Source organism: Stegodyphus dumicola, chromosome 3 (assembly GCF_044657685.1).
Source record: "Stegodyphus dumicola isolate Sdum_Otavi_A_Nest chromosome 3, ASM4465768v1".
In the NCBI taxonomy this organism is placed as follows: domain Eukaryota; kingdom Metazoa; phylum Arthropoda; class Arachnida; order Araneae; family Eresidae; genus Stegodyphus; species Stegodyphus dumicola.
This window is the reverse complement of record NC_140770.1, coordinates 53385945-53402656: the sequence shown is the minus strand read 5'-3', so window position 1 is coordinate 53402656 and position 16712 is coordinate 53385945. Positions and strand designations below refer to the sequence as shown.

The following is a 16712-nucleotide window of genomic DNA, read 5'->3' as shown; positions in this document are numbered from 1 at the left end:
TTTAAAATTTCATTATAAATAAACTGCAACATATAAAACCAAATTTTTTATATGTCTTTGAAAATGTAGAATGTCCTATAAAACTCAACGTAAAGATTTAAAAATTAATCTTCAAATCCTCAAATTCATCTCGATTTTAATACCCTCTCCCCGCCCGAAGGTGGAATGAAATGTACAACAAATAGATGCTGGAAGCTCGCTTGATAGCGATTCATTGCGTAACCATTAATTTAAATGTAGAGTGTCTTTATTAGAAGAATATATTGGATGATTTTTAATATATGACACCACTGAAATTATTCAAATTTGTTCAAGACAGTGACATGGCAATGATATCAAGACTTGGGAATTTAAAGCCCAATATGTTCAATGTGTGACCCTTCCTTGACACGGACATTGTGCAACCTAACACTCAAACTGCACATCACTGTAACTAATGTGTCGCCAGAACTGTCGAAAATTTCTGCCTCTGTTGACTGTTTCAGTTTGGGAATCATACTGTAGTTGAAAAGTGCTTAGCACCAGGCTACGTTGGCGCGGGGCCCTAACCCAAATCGAACAAAATTAAAACTTTCCAAGTACATTTCCGGGAATAACTAGTCCAATGAAGAATAAATTTGTATAAGTTTTTTTTATATCTATATAATAATGTTTTAAGGTAAGGTAATGTACTCGGATGGTGACTAATACATAGATACATAAGGTAAGCATGAATTACAGATGCCAGATTAAATAACAATATATACAGTGTATACAGTATAATAGAGATTTTTTTACAAGACAGTAAATAAAAGATACATCAATCCTCCAAAATTATACTAGGGTTCAGTACTATCATAGGACTTTTGTTACTAGCAGTATTCCTATAATCACAGTTGTAGATATTTAGTTCAGTATTGTATAGGGCATCTTGGCAGGGAAATTTATAGCTAAATAATAATAATAAGCACGGAGTGCAACAACTGTTAGTTCCCCATGAATTGCGCACGTACCAGGGTGCGTTACAGGTCTGATGCACAACACAGTTCTGCGCCTTTTGTAATTTTTCTGCTAGATTTACAGAAGTATGCCAAGACTGGACAGCGTAACATAGCATGGGACATATAATCTGTAAGTGAGTAACCTGTTATCTATGGATAGAACACTGTTTCGAGCAATCAAAAAGTGGAAAAGTTTTGCTTTACGCACTCGGCGCTTCTTTATGATATCCTGTGTGTGTGGGAATCCTGTAAGACACTTTGTGAGGATCACCCCAAGATAAGTGACTAGTTCGGGAATAGTTGCAGGTTGTTTTAAACACTCTGTCTGTCTCAAGAAACAGTCACATGGAGGCAGCACATCCCGTGATATTAGTGGCCATTCAAGTCCCTTCCAGCAACACACGTTAGACAACACAAGTTGATGAAATATCTCATGAAGATAATAGAGGCTTCTTCTTGTCGCGTGAGGTCTTGCATCGTGCTGTTGAAATTAGCAAGTTGAAGGATCATCAAGCATGTCAAGCAAAAAAGAAACACATTCTTCCTGAAGAGTCCTGAGCTACACTTCATTCATGATGTTTCTATCAATGAACACTAGAGAGAAAATGTCAACATAAAATATTTCCCACCACACGGTAACCAGTTCTAAATTTAAACGATTATTAACAGCGGCATGTGGACTCTGCAATGCCCATAATCGTAAATTTTGTTTATTGGTATATCCGTTTAAATGGGAATGAGTCTCATCTGTGAACCATAGGTTGTTCGACACATCAGAGTCACTTCCCAGAAGTTGATTGAAAGCAGTTGTAAACTCGAGCCTTTCTCATTAGGCGACAAAGGTTGAATGAGTTGCATTTTGTATGAATATGCTGACAGACCACTGCCACAAATTTTTCTAGCAAGCAGTACTATGCAACAATGAAAATTTTGGCAAACTTGTTCTGGGACTTTGCAACAGTATAATAGGTGATAATCTCGCCCTTCTGCAATTCTGTTCGGATTCCTGATTGTTTTTCGTCCATTTTTGTATTTTCTTCCACCACAAGCATTGCTAGTATTTGGAATTTCTGTACTAACCTTAATATTGTATTTTCGTGTGATATAATCCACACATTGAACTGAATGCGGTAGAATTTTTGAGTTAATGGAGTTTCCTTTATTGTAAGTGCTTCAGAGTGACGAATCTTTGCTCTTTATTCTTTTACCCTTCCATTTATCTCTTGTTAGGGAATAACAATTCCACAAGTTTGACACTCCATACAGCTCACCTGCAAAAAAAAAGGAAAACATTGATTTAGAATCGTTTTGGCCATAATGTTCCTTCTTCTTTTTGCTTTCTTTATCTCTCTCTCAAAATATAACATGGTACTAAAAAGTAGAAAAATGCTTCAAAGCCATTTGCACTACAAAACAAATTACGCAATCTCAGATAATGACTTCGTAGTACAAACCTTCTACACCGAGTACTCTAATGACTACTGACAGCAAAATTCAAGTATTGCAAGTTACACGGATGTGGTATGATTCTGTTTCTTTAAGATTTTGAAGACAGAAATATTTTCAGTGGTGCCTTCCATGACTATTTTATAGCTAGAAAGCAAAGGACTCGAAAATTTAATGGTTTTGATGTATGCGATTTAAAGAAAGTGTACACAAAGAATACCTGACACGTCAAATTTTTATCCTTCCACCACCTGTAATATATGACTCACATTTGCATTAATATATTATGGTTAAAATTTGCATTATTAATTAAATTTTCTCCTTCGTTATAAAACATTAGATATTTTACCACATATATGTCAGTTAAATTCTAAGTTTGTCAAATTTTCATACGAAAACTAAAAGCATTTAAAGTTTATACTGAATGTAGTATTGTAAACAAAAGAGCCTTATTCATAATCAAATATTTTCAAATTAAACTACCTATCAGTCAGTTTTATCCCTTCAATACGAAGACTTCTTAGCAGATTAAGTGATTAACGTGTACTGTGCAAGCCAGTTATTGCTAAGCAGGAGTTATTTAATAATGTTACAGTATATATTATAACACACTTTGACAAACTACTAAAAATAGTTAAAAGCAGACTTTTTATTACAACTAAAACGTTCGACTGTTATTATTGCAACCGTTATCAAAATTTTCTCTGCTACGACCGTTTTATTTACACTGGTTATCATAAATTACGGAAAAATCACAAAAATCACGATTACTGAAAACGTTACATGTAGAATTTTCTGAAACTTACCCTCAATATACAACACATAGTAAGGTATCAAATAAAATAAAAAGAAATTACCAGACAATTATGGTAGTATAGAAATTAGCACACATATAAAATGAACAAATCGAAGATGTCAATTTGCTATAGTAAAAGTACCTTCAACATGGAATATAATCGCCTCTAGAAGCAATACAGCACATTCAGCATTGTGTGATGCTTTCAATTATGCTGTCTATCAGTTCCATAGGAAGCGAGAGCCTATGCTCTTGCAAAGCAGTTGCAAGCGCGGCAAGGGTCTAAGGGGGCGGATTGAGAGCAGCTAGACGTCTCCCTAAAGCATCCTAAACGTGCTCGATAGGTTTCAAGTCAGGGATTGAGCTGGCCACTCCATGCGCATAATTGTTTCCTGTTGAAGATAATCACATACGATGCGAGCCCTGTGTGGTCTTGCATTGTCGTCCTGTAACAGGAAAGCATCATCTATTGCCACAGCATATGGGCGCACATAAGCATCAAGGATGTCATCTCTATAAACATGAGCATTCATGTTTCTCCTTGGAAAAACATGAAGGTCTGTGCTTCCACCCAAAGAGATGCCACCCCAAACACTGACACTTTCCCTTCCGTATGCATCTCTTTCACGGATGTTTGACGGAAGATAACGGGTTCTAGGTTCTCTCCATATCAAATAACGCCTACTATCGCTTTCTAGACTAAACCTGGACTCATTCGTAAAGAGAACCGCCCACCATTGGTCAGGCGTCCAGTGGACATGTTGTCGTTCCCACTGAAAACGGTCCCTCCTATGGCGTGACTTGAGCGGCACGCAAATGGTTGTTCGCCTCGCATACAGACCACCTTCGCGAAGCCTTCTACGCATAGTTGACGTTGACACCAGCCTTCCGGTGGCTGCAGCATGGGAGGATCTAAGAAGAGTCGGAGTAGCGGTTCTATTCCTGCGTGCACATAATGTCAAATATCGGTCATCGGCCCTCGTCGTAGCAGTTGGCCGTCCTTGGCTGAACCTCCTAGATACCGAATCTGTGGTTTGAAATTGCCTCCAAAGTCTATGAACCACAGAAGTACTCACATTTAGCCATCTGGTCATTTCTGTTTGACTTTGTCCTGCCTCTAGTCTCCCAATGGCTCTCCACCGCAGTTCTGCAGGCAAATGATGCCTGGAGGTCTTTATTACAAATTGGCTATCTCAGATTTCTGATGTCACTGTCACAGTGAAATATGTGGGCTTGCTCTCAAACATGGACTTTTATGCTCCTCGCAGATGACGTATTCCGAAAGCAGCGCCACTAATTTGCATATCGCAGTTTTACTCAGCTACTCTTACTTAGCAACATATTCAAATTTTACACCGTTTAGCTTTTTTTTTAGGGAATTATCGCTATTTTTGTGATTTTTCCTTAATTTATGATAACCAGTGTAGAAAATACTATATTCATACTATATTCATAAAATACTATATATATATATAGTAAGGCATAAATAAGCTAACATGTATGTTCAAGAAAATAAATGATCGCTAGCTGGAGTTCTCAGCCCGTAGGGGGGTGGGAATTCTCTCCTGGAAGTGAATCTCAGTGCCAGGGGGGGGGGAATGCGATCAGTCAGATTTCAGAATATTTAGAAATATCCCATCTATGTTTCTTATTATGTTAACTCCCAATGTACGAATGTTCAAACGAACCTCATAATGTCAGGAGGGAAATGCAGTCAGCCTTTTATTTAGTTGTTAAGTATTGAATTTTAGCTTATGAATATGCAGATATAAACTAGTTTTATTAAATTTTCGGTATTTATCAACATTTTCTGTACTTTTTGTTGTTTAACCATCTGAGTGGCACGGCGTTTTGAATCTCCTCATGAAAGCTTGTATTTAAAAGTGCTCTAGCTAAATTTTTCTAATAATTTGTTTTAGTCTCTGTTTCCTTAAACTTCCATTCATTAAGATATAATTACATCGTTAAATAAAGTAAGAAAGCAAAATATTTAAATATTATTTTAATTATTTATAAAATTATTGTAAAATAGCTTAAATTATAATCTAATATGCATCAAAAAGCAACAAAATTCATTGCAAGAGAAAGGCGGTCATGCCACTCAAGGGGTCCATTTATTCAATATGTTAAAAATAATCTCAATGTAAATAAATATATATACGTATATAGTATTTTTCGAATTTTGGAGATGATGTTCTAGCGATGGTAGAAGGGGTACGTGAGGCAAAACCGATTAAGAAACACTGATCTAGAGAGAATATTTTTGATTCCGTTATTAATCCATCTGTATATTGATGCTGTTGAGATGTAAGATATCTAACAAAGGTTCCTTCTTTGAAAAATGTTCTCTGAAGAATTCAGAGAGGGAAAGAGAATACGAGACACTTCGATTTCAATCAGAACTGTGATGCATCTTAAGCCCTGAGGATTAACAACCCCTCGTAAATTATTTGAATGTCTGTAAGAAAAAAGATAACATTTTAAGACTGATCCATGCTATGATCAAACTGATAGAAAAAATTGCTTATAAAAGGCTTGACATTTTTTTTTCTGGAAGACATTTTCACCAAAGAAACTAAGCATAGGAAAGTATCATTAATGAACATCATTAATGAATCATTAATGAACAAAACGTTTAAAACTAGAACTACGAGTAGAAAACCGTGTGGAACTAAAAAAACTAAGATATCGAGCTGCAGAATTTGCACGAGCAGGCAAAAATCCTCTTTGACGGAAAGAAGAAATTATACTAAAAGAACCTAATCATAAAAGCTGATTAATTAACATAAAATTACCTTACAAGCTATTCGTAATCAATTCAAATTTCTGTTTTCAAGCTCTTGATAAGAAACACTTTAAAAGTTTCAAAACCTACCATAAAGAAAGACTTGAATATTCCTAAGTAAAATAAGATTTTTGACTCCCTATATTACAAAATAAAATTAATGTTGAACATATGCTAGATTAACTAAGCAAATGTAACCCAAACAAGATTAATGAAAAATAAAGACATGAAATTTAAATTAGAATATTTTTTTTTTTTCAATACTAGTCGTTCTATATATTCTATATATTATCATGAAATAATTGAACTTTTAGAAGTACAATGTTGTAATTTTAATAATGCATTAATATTGATGTAAGTAGTAACAGTATGGAAACATGAAAAGACATTTAAAATTAAGCATTCCTAACATAAACTTACTTAATTTTTCCTTTATTATTTAAATAAGATGTGTTTTTATAGTTCATCCAACTCAGCCAGTCACTTTAATAAACTTCACAATTTTCAGTTGCATATGTGGTTGGTAACTCTGCTTGAAAGTTCTGCAAGAAAGAAACAGAAATGCAGGTTATTAGAAAATTGTTTCTTTCAACTGCATTAATAATAATAATAAAGTCCGAAAGCTTTCAGATTTTATATTACCCCAAAGGGACTTTTTTAACGTTTTTTCTGTTACCTTTATTTGTTAAATATCATGTTCTTCGCTCTTAAACTACATAAAATCCAACAGCAATATCACAAAATATTTACAAAGAGCATATCTTTAGAATTCCTGATACGCAGTCTCGCGCGCTGGAGATATATATATATTTTTTTATCCGTACAGTGTTGCCATTGCTTGCTTTAGTTCAGTTTGTTAATCAAAAATTCGTTAAAGTTTTACAAAATACATAATAAAATAAATTCAAAATTCAAAGTTTGTGCTTCCAGGCACCCACGTTCCGATGGAGGACTAACGTTATTCAAAATTCGATGAATCTATGTACCAACGTTTTTCCACAGTGCGTGAAACATACATACATTCATGCAGATTCTTCATTATTTAATTTCTTTAAAAATTATACAGGGTGATAATATTTTGTGGCAACAATGTAAAAAGAGATTCATCCTCTATAACGAAACGCCACAAAATGCCGTTTTGAGACTAATAGCCCTTCTGCTTAATAGCTACAGCTCTTTTGGGCGAAATTAAAAAGGCTGTTCTTTTAAAGATTAAAAAGTTATTTTCTTCCTCCTTTCCGCATGCCTTCATGATGTAACTAGAAGAATGCTCGATGCGTATTCCGGAGATTCGAAGTCAGAATCCCGGCGACGGTATTGTATATTTTTTATGTTCCGGCATCGATTTAATGACTCACCAGATTTAAAAAAATAAACAATAGTATAATATAAATTAAAAAAAAACTAAAAGCTTGCAGATTTTACATTACGAGGGGCGTTTTTTTTAAACGTTTTGTGTGTTACTTTATTTATTAAATCTCATGTTCTTCGCACTTGAATCATAAAGTTCAATTCAGCAGCAAAATCGCAAAATAATATTAAAATGAGCATATCTTTAGAATTTCCGATACACAATCTCCCGTGCTGCAGATGAATTTTTTATTTATTTATTTATTTTTTACAGTGTTGCCATTGCTCGCTTTGAAATCGTTCAGTTTGTTAATCAAAAATTCGTTAAAGTGTTACAAAATATTAAATCGGTAATAAAACAAATTCCAAACTAGGTCTTGCAGATGCCCATATTTGCAGCAGGATATTACGTTATTCAAAGTTTGATGGCTGTACATACTGTTGTTTTAACATAATGCGATAAACATACAGTCATTTACGCCAATTCTTCATTATTTAATTTCTTTAAATATAATACAAGGCTGTAATATTTGGTGGCAACAATTTGAAAAGTGAATCGACGCAAAATGCCAAAACGAAATTAATAGCCCTTTACGTTAATAGTTTATATTATTTGGTAAATTAGCTAAATATTTTAACGAAATTGCAGAAGTGTCTAATATATTTCAGTTTATGCTGTATTTTCATGTTTTTCTAAGAATAATATATGGAAAGAGGGGTTTGTTTTCGAATGGAAAATGTGTTGGTTAGATGTTTTTTTTTTTTTTTTTTTTTTTTTTTTTTTTTTTTTTTTTTGCTGTAAATTATTTCTTCAGAAGTAATATTGCATTATAAAATATGCAGATGCAACAAATGAGAGAACAATTATATTTTGAGTAAATCTGAACTCACTTCTAGAAATTTCCCTATATAATAATTTATTCCTTGCATCATTCATAAGCTGTTACAGCAACTAAGGTGCAAACTTCTGCCATCTGTTATTAATAAAGCTAATTTGACAGAGGTAAACCGTTATTAATATTTTAATCGATGTGTGAATTGCAAACTCAGGGCAACAGAATAACTAGGGTTGAACAGTATAATCTATTTGGTCAGTGGTAATTTGGTAATAAATATGGATGCGATGTTGATATTGATTTCAAGGAAAAAAGAGATGTTATTAAATAACGGCAAAAGGATTGCAAAATGTTTCATCAAAGTATTATATTTACAAAATAAAACTAAACAAATATAATAAAATAAAAATCCAGAAACGAAATGCAAATAAAGGTGTAAGGATTATGCTAATTTTAGTAACAGTTAAATTTTAAGTTAAAGTTCCTTTCCTGTCAAATTCTTAACTTCAACTTACTACTTCCGGCCAGAACGTAGTTTTGAAATCTTATTGAATATTTAAAGAGGAGGAGCGGTATTTAAACCACTAAGTTACTTACAGAGTGAGAGAGAATCAGAGTTTCTCGATTTACGCGAGTCTGCCCTTTTGGCCACTCTCTCTCTCAAAGCTGCTATTAGACTCGTCCGTACTCAGGCCCTTGCTAAGCTTCGTAGTCAAATAAGTTAAAGGGCCAACTCGATTTGAATCTTGATAGCTTCGGCTATATTTCTTTAGTTGATCTTAGTTTTAGTTTAATTCTTAGTCTCTTAAGTTCAAGCCCAAGTGTCGGCTTTGTTTGTACACTCCCAGGCGGAGTTTTGTTAAATCTTATTGGAATAATAAAGTTTTAGTTACCCTTCTGTCTTGTTGTTTCTTGTCACCCGAACTTAAGCGATTATTCGCTTATCAGTTCTTAAGATTCTTCACTTCCAACATTAACTTAAAAACTCTACAAAGGAAAGAAATAACTTACAAAATTTGACTTTCTGTGGTAATGTAAATTAGCATGAAATTCCTAACAAACGTACAGAGAATCATCTCTGTGTCTAAAGTTAACGACAGAGATTGAAAAAAGTTAAAATAATCTTTTTGTTAAATCAGAACTTGAACATAAAATTAGCCAAAAGGTTGAAAACTGCTGGTCTAAGCTCTTAAAAGACTTGTTTAGATGTGATTTGTTTTCATTTCGTTTCAATCCTCAAATCCTGAGCAGAACATAAAATTGAATATAGGCGGGGAAAAAAAAAGAAGCTGCGTTGAATCCACAGAAGACATAAGACTTTTCACAGACCTTGTGAATTATAGCAATATGTTGTTTATAGTAGAAGTAAAAAGAAAAAAAATATCAAGTAAAAGAAAGTAAAAGAAAAAAAAATATATCAAATTAGTAAAAGAAAAAATTTAGTAAAAGAAAAAAAAGAAAAAATTAGTAAAAGAAAAAAAAATATCAAGTAAAAGAAAAAAAATATATCAAATTAGTAAAAAAAAAAAGGAAAAATTAGTAAAAGAAAAAAAAATATCAAGTAAAAGAAAGTAAAAGAAAAAAAAATATATCAAATTAGTAAAAGAAAAAATTTAGTAAAAGAAAAAAAAGAAAAAAAAAATATCAAACAAAATGAAACATTAAATATAGATTCTTTCTGCTAATAAAACTTGATGATGATAAATCTCAATAGCAACAACGAAGTGATAATTCAAGTGATAACAATTTTCAAGTTAAGGAGTAATGGAGAGCTTGATCACTACTTAATAAGATCTGATGGCGCAAGGCTCAGATAACACAGATAAGATTACAAGGGCTCAGATAATATTCTCATCAGAAATTAAAACTAAATTCCAGGTTTAACTTCCGTTTCTTTTATTGTTGTTACTAGGCTCACTTCTCTGACAATGATCAGCACAAGCCCACGAGATTCATCGTAGCAAAAAGTCAAATGCGCCTGTCATTGGCAAGAGCCTTGAGGACCATATAGGGGACAGCCCGACTTTAGCCCTCACTTATACCTTGTTATTACACCTTATTATTCCTGTGCATCATCCCACTACAAATTGTCTTTTCTCTGGTACCCTTGCTGCATATATACTTACTTTGTAAATATTATCTGCCATAATAATTGCATATGCACGTTCTTTACTTGCGCACTTACCTTCGCCTCAGGCCTGCTGCCGTAGGTGTTTTCGTTCGGACTCTCCCATATGGTGTATACTGCATATAGTGACTTTCACATTTCGTTGGACTTTTGTGTGTTATTTTCCGATTCCAAGTGCTCGTACAACTCAAGGAATCGAAAATCGACTACCATTATGGCGGGTTAGCGATCATATGCGAGCACCCTTTTCTGCGAACTTTTTAGAGTTCGCCTGAGCCGACTTTAGCTCAGTCTCGTCCTCAATTTTAAGAAAAAGCACGTCAGGGGAGGAACGGGTCCAAGACTCTCCTACCCCTCTTACTCTACCACAATCTTGTAGAGACATTAGGTGCTTTTTTGGAAGCAAGACAAATGGAAAATGAGCAACACCTTCGCCAGGATTCGAACCATGGATCTCTGGAATAGGCGCCGAGCGTGCTGACCACTACACTACAAACGCATGCTGAGAAGGCGGGAGAAATACCTTATATGTCCCCCCTTTAAAGGGCGACTGGTGTTTTAGGAGACCCAGTCGCCAAATCCTGGGTGTGAAGAATCATCATCCACCACCTTTTTTTTAGTTCGGGCGCAAGTGTAGAGATATTAGGGTTTTTTGGAAGCAGGAGAGATGAAAAATGAGCAGCACCCTCGCCGGGAATCGAACCACGGACCTCTGGAATACGCGCTCAGCGTGCTGATCACTACGCTAGGAAAGCGTGCTAAGAAGACGGGAGAAATACCTTATAATCCCTCCAGAGGATTTTCGACCTGCCGCATATTTAGAGTGCCCCATGTCGCACAGACACTATTCATTTACAAACCCCATGTCTTCTCCGGGATTCGAAACCGGAACCTTCGGTGCTGCAGTCAGAGTCTCTAACCACTATCAAGGTTGGACGGCTGGCTTCTCTTTTATTAGCCATAGGGACTATTTGCTTAATTAAACGAAAATCAAGTACCAGGTTACAGCCGGGAAGCAAAAAATTTTACCTGAAAACTGAGCAAATTCTAAACATTAAATAAATATCTTACTCTAAAATTTACATCTTCCGGAAGAGTTGAAGTAAAGCAATGGGCAGAAATAACTTGAACCAAACGAGTTTAAAAATAAAGTTTTATGCAAATATTTATTATTAGATGGTAAGTCTGAGTATTAGGTTTTTATTTCGTAGCATCTGATTCTATAAATTTTCAGTTTACGTAATTTACCTTATTAATACGAACAAGTATTGTGCACTCATCATTAAAAAAGTTCAGTTCAGGCCTTTTTGATTGACTTTCCAATATATTGGTATCTAAAAAATTCACGTGATTTAAATTTCCTGTATTTTCAATAGATTGTCGTCAGCTGTTAAAATGAGCTAAGTAAGAACGTCATTGAACAAGCGTCATTCACCTTGCATTTGTGCTTTTCATGAAATACTTATTAAAGAAATCTAGTTTGTATATATATTCCACACACTGAAAGCACAATTAAAAGTAACCTTACATAACCGAGATGCTTTTCTGATTATAAAACACAAAGTGAACTAATAGCAACGCAAGAATTGAAATAGTAGTGTAAATGAAAAACTCGTTACAAAATTTTAATTAAGGCAGCAAGTAAAACATAGCTTAAAATAAGCTTTAAAAATCTGATGTGTATACCACATGACTTCCTTGTACGGAATATTAAATTATACGCATTTTTTCTTGAATTTCATTTAAACTTATTGAATTGAATTAAATCTTCTTCGCCGACAGCGCATAAACCACGATAGAATAAATGCATTCTTAAAAATTCACTCTAGTATTTGTTTACCATAGCGACACTCTGGCGCTAGATTCACTTAACAGTATTATATTTCGTTCAAATTATAACTCATAATGCATAAAATTTATATCATTTAAAGAATAGAATTATCTAATCGTTGCCGCATGTTCTATTCAAATACTATAATAAAGCTAGAATGATGTATAAAAGAAATTAAGCAAATAAAACAAAAAATAAGCAGTTTTTCACAGGCGATTGAGTATTTCTCATTCAATTAATTCAGTTCTCACTTCGCGAGAAGGTAAAAATACATAAAAACTCAAAATATCTATATTAAAAATTACGAAGTAAATCTCAAACACTTATTTCCTCGAGAAAATTCCAGAAAGGTTTAAGCATGATTTAATTGGCAATAATAAATGAAGCCGTTATCTTTGTTGTTGCGAAGCTAAGTTTCTCTAGATTGGCAACAAATCCACTAGTCTGCTGTTTCAAATGTAAACATTAATGGCCGCCATATAAAAAAGGCTTAGCGGCACATAAACAACTTTAAAATTGTTGATAATTCTAAAAATATTGCATACAGATTTACTAAAGGCATAAAAACCTTAACCGGAAGATAAGAACAACATAATTCAATCATTTTTAAAGTAAAAAACGTACAATTTACAAACATATAAGAGTAAAGAAACTGAGATCACGAGCCGGGTAAAGAGTGGATATATATATAAATATATTTATATACGTTTGGTGCGGCCGATTGCAACCAAAATACGAGGTGCACATCTACATGTTATAGCAGTCATATATACAAAATTTCAACTTTCTGAGGCTACTCGTTTTTGAGTTATGCGAGATACGCACGTACGTACATACGTTCGTACAGACGCCACGAAAAATTCTTTTCAGAATTAATTTTAAAGCAGTTTTATAATTTTTTTGGAGGAAACGAGTCTTTTATTCTGTCCTTACGTACCGATATCACGCAAAAACATCGTTAAATTGCATTCGATAGCGGTCAAACTGGATATTTTCGTTGAAATATGCTGCCTGAAACTTTTTGTGATTACAATACTTCCTTTTTACTTCGTACAAGGAAGTAAAAAAAACTGAAATTATTCAGATTTGAACTTCGCCCTAGAAGATTTGTTTAGGTTTTTTTATGCTTTCGCTGAGCTCACAGTAAACCATTCTGCTCTTGGATTCTCTCCTGCTAACGCAACTTTTTTTTTTTTTGTCTTTTTAGCTTTATTATTAAACACCACTTTCTTCACACTTACACCACATAAAATTTTAAAGAAAAATCGTAAAGTTTTTAAAAGCAGCATATTTTTAGAAATCCCAAAAGCACAGTGTTAAATTTCACCATTTGTGGGGTTTTCCCACGCTTTTCTCAGTTCATCATATCAATGTTCAGTTTTCTTAATAAGGTGACTTACACACTTTTTTTGTTATCTTTTTTAACTTAAGTAATTAAACGTCACCTTCTTCGTACTTAACTTACTTTGGCCACATAAAATTCGATAGCAAAATCACAAAATATTTAAAAACAGCATATCTTTAGAATTCTCGATGGAATGCTAAGTGTTGCCATACATTCTTTTATATTCTTTATAATATTTGTTTCAAAATAAAACATGATGATAGCATTTGGGGTCAATATCCTTTTATTTAAAAAGTGATACTAACAAAAAATTGAGGACAGAGTAACAGCATCTCTGGAGCTAAAAATAAGTTGAAATGAAACGATTATTACATAACCTTTATTTTTCTCTCCTGTGAGGCCCACCAACAGCTGAGCGGTAAAGTGGCTGATCACTGGTAGTTCGGTCCGAGGTTCGAATCCCGCGAACGGGCTGGCTGCATGGCCGTTTTCGTGGTTTTCCCCATGTGTAATGTGTATGTTACGGTGAAACACCGAAATCTGGAGAATGTCGACTTTTACCGGTGAATGTCAACATTCACATAGTCTCTTGGTGTATGTCCGAAATATTTTCCAAATACTCTTATTTCTGACTTACACCGGTCAATGTCGACATTCACCATGTACTAATGGTGAATGTTGAACATATAACAATGTTATACTTTCTTCTCCGTAATTCAGTCGCGAATAAACGCACTTGAAACTTGAAATAAGAACATGAGAACCTAAAACACGCAATACATTCAAAATGAGAAAAGTGTAGTGGTGTGGTGTATTTAATTATGGCAAAGCACACTAGGGCTATCTGCTTAAGGGGAGGGATGCCTTTCGTGGAGGACTTTCTCAGGGAAATTGGCTCGTATACACGTTACACATGGGGAAAACCACAAAAACGCCCATGCAGCCAGCCCGTTCGCGGGATTCAAACCTCGGACCGAACTACCAGTGTTCAGCGTCTTTACCGCTCGGCCGCTGGTGGGCCAAAATGAGAAAGGAAAATAATAGAAGTTAAAAACTTACTTAATTATACAGTACGTTCTAAATGAGAAAATAAAATAACAGTCATAAGAAACTTACTAAATTATGTGATTCAAATCTTATTTATTGCAACAACTTAAACTATTATGGCACTTTATGATCTCTCTTTTCGACTTTCACCAGAGCATATCTGTGATTGTCGACATACACCGGTGAGGGTCCGAATATACAAGAATGTAGTGCAATATTCGATCTTTCACCGACGTATTTGGTGAATGTTCATATTCTTCGGTGAAAGCCGACATTTCGGTCTTTCACGGTAACATGTATACCAGCCAGCTTCCTTTAGAAAGTCCTCCACGAAGGAATCCCTTCCTTTATGCGGATAGCCCTCGTGCGCTTTGCCATAATTAAATAATCCAATCCAATACTATCCTTTCCTGTGCAGTAGGGATACTTAATTTTACCTTCAAAAATCACTTATAATATTGAATATTAATTAAAAATAAGCCTTCTTATTCTCAAATAGATTGTCCTTAGGTTACCAAAATATAAAGAGAGATATCAAATCGTTACATTCTCCACGACACAGTATTTTACGGCTATCTCAATCTTCAGACAGCAAAAATCTGAACCTGAATGTTTGGAATTCCTTTCTTAACGTGGGGTACGAAAATCAAGTTGTTCGAAAGGGAAGAGAGCGAAAGAAAATATACTATTTTGGCGAGTTGGCGAAAAAAAAAAAAAGTTCACTGGGCTACCAGAAGCTAGAGTAACCCACATATTTTATTTATTTTTTATTCCTTCGTCCGGTTCATTAAGTTTTTTTCGAGCGAGGCACATTCCAGTTGTCGACACCACGCAGTCTGGGACTCGCTGCCGTGCCCTTACCTCCCCCCTTTTTTTTGGAATTTTTTTTTTCCCTGCTTATTTCACAGTTCTCTCTTTTGTATAACATCTTCGGTTTTGCTTTCTTTTTATTTTACTTTCCAATCATACCTGTCTTCCGTGGGTCATAGCGTAGGGACTATACATAAATTTAATTTACTACGCTCTGTTATTCGAACAGCAAATTGTTGCCACTTGTTTTGTAATAATAATCTGTCTTTATTATACAATGCAAAGTTCCGAATTTTGTAAGTAACTTTCTTCTCAATGAATGTTCATAATTATCAGGATTACGGTGTAAAGCACGCAAGGGCTACCCGTCTAAGGGATAGATGCCTTCGTGGAGGAAATCTTCATAAATGCGTTTGCTTCGGCGCAAAGTGCACGAATATAGCTAAATTTATTCGCAGTTCATTCAGAAACGAATTTAAGAAATTATGTTAATTCTTATTAAAAATATAAATAGTAATTCCGATAGTTAAAAACTATGTAAGAATCCTGTTAGAATTATTGAACCGGAAGTGGTAATTTTTCATCGAAAATTTTACGTTACTCTAGTAGTTATAAACTTTCTTTATAAAGCAGTTTCTTGACGCCATTTTGAGTTTATTACACATTTTCAACCCAAAATAGCATCAAAAGACTGCTTTGTGAGTATTTACTAATTAACAGAACAGGTATATTAATAATTGTTAATAGGTCTAGTCACAAAGATAGCTTGGTTGGGAAAATTGCCTTCGAAGAAGCGATTATGAGGAAAGTTTCACCGTCTTGCACGTAAGCAAAGCTAAGAAAACTTCAATTCATGAAGAGGGAGTGTTCTGCCGAAAATAAAATGAACTCAGTACCAAGCTGTTTAACAATCTATGCACACATGTTATAGATTCAACAATAAGAAGTAACTATTAGTTCAGATATGTAACGTTTAAAAACTTTTTTGCTCCAATGGTGAGCCCTCGGCCGACTTCGGCTTGGCCACCACTAAGGACTTACTCACTTAACTACCAGCTGAGTTGCTGTACCGCCTGTTATATGACTATCAGCATTAAATCTCTTTGGGATATTAAAATTTGTAGCGGAATTTATAATGTTCTTTCAGAAGATGAGTATTTGTCACCTGTGGTTATGGAAGAGACCCTGTCAAGACTTTGCTGAATGAGGATTACTTAGGGCAGAAGTGGTGGTCATTTTATTATGGAGGCAACTAATAGGTGGGCCACCTTTGCCTCCTATGAAAAGACGGACAGTTTCATCCATGCCATCTTCGGGATTCGCACCCAGGACTTTTGGTATCGCAGTCGATTCACCTA

The 16712-nt window shown here is 34.5% G+C and overlaps 1 long non-coding RNA gene across 2 annotated transcripts in view; it reads right to left on the bottom strand.

Annotated features, from left to right (window-relative positions):
• Positions 1-743: 743 nt before the first annotated feature.
• The window catches only part of LOC118191502 (uncharacterized), a 179286-nt gene continuing 163317 nt past the window's right edge, over positions 744-16712 (bottom strand). For both annotated transcript variants that reach the window (XR_004758609.2, XR_004758608.2), the window contains 2 exons: positions 6428-6549; positions 744-2251 (listed from right to left, as the gene is read on the bottom strand). This is a non-coding gene — a long non-coding RNA (uncharacterized LOC118191502). The remainder of the gene's footprint in view (positions 2252-6427; positions 6550-16712) is intronic.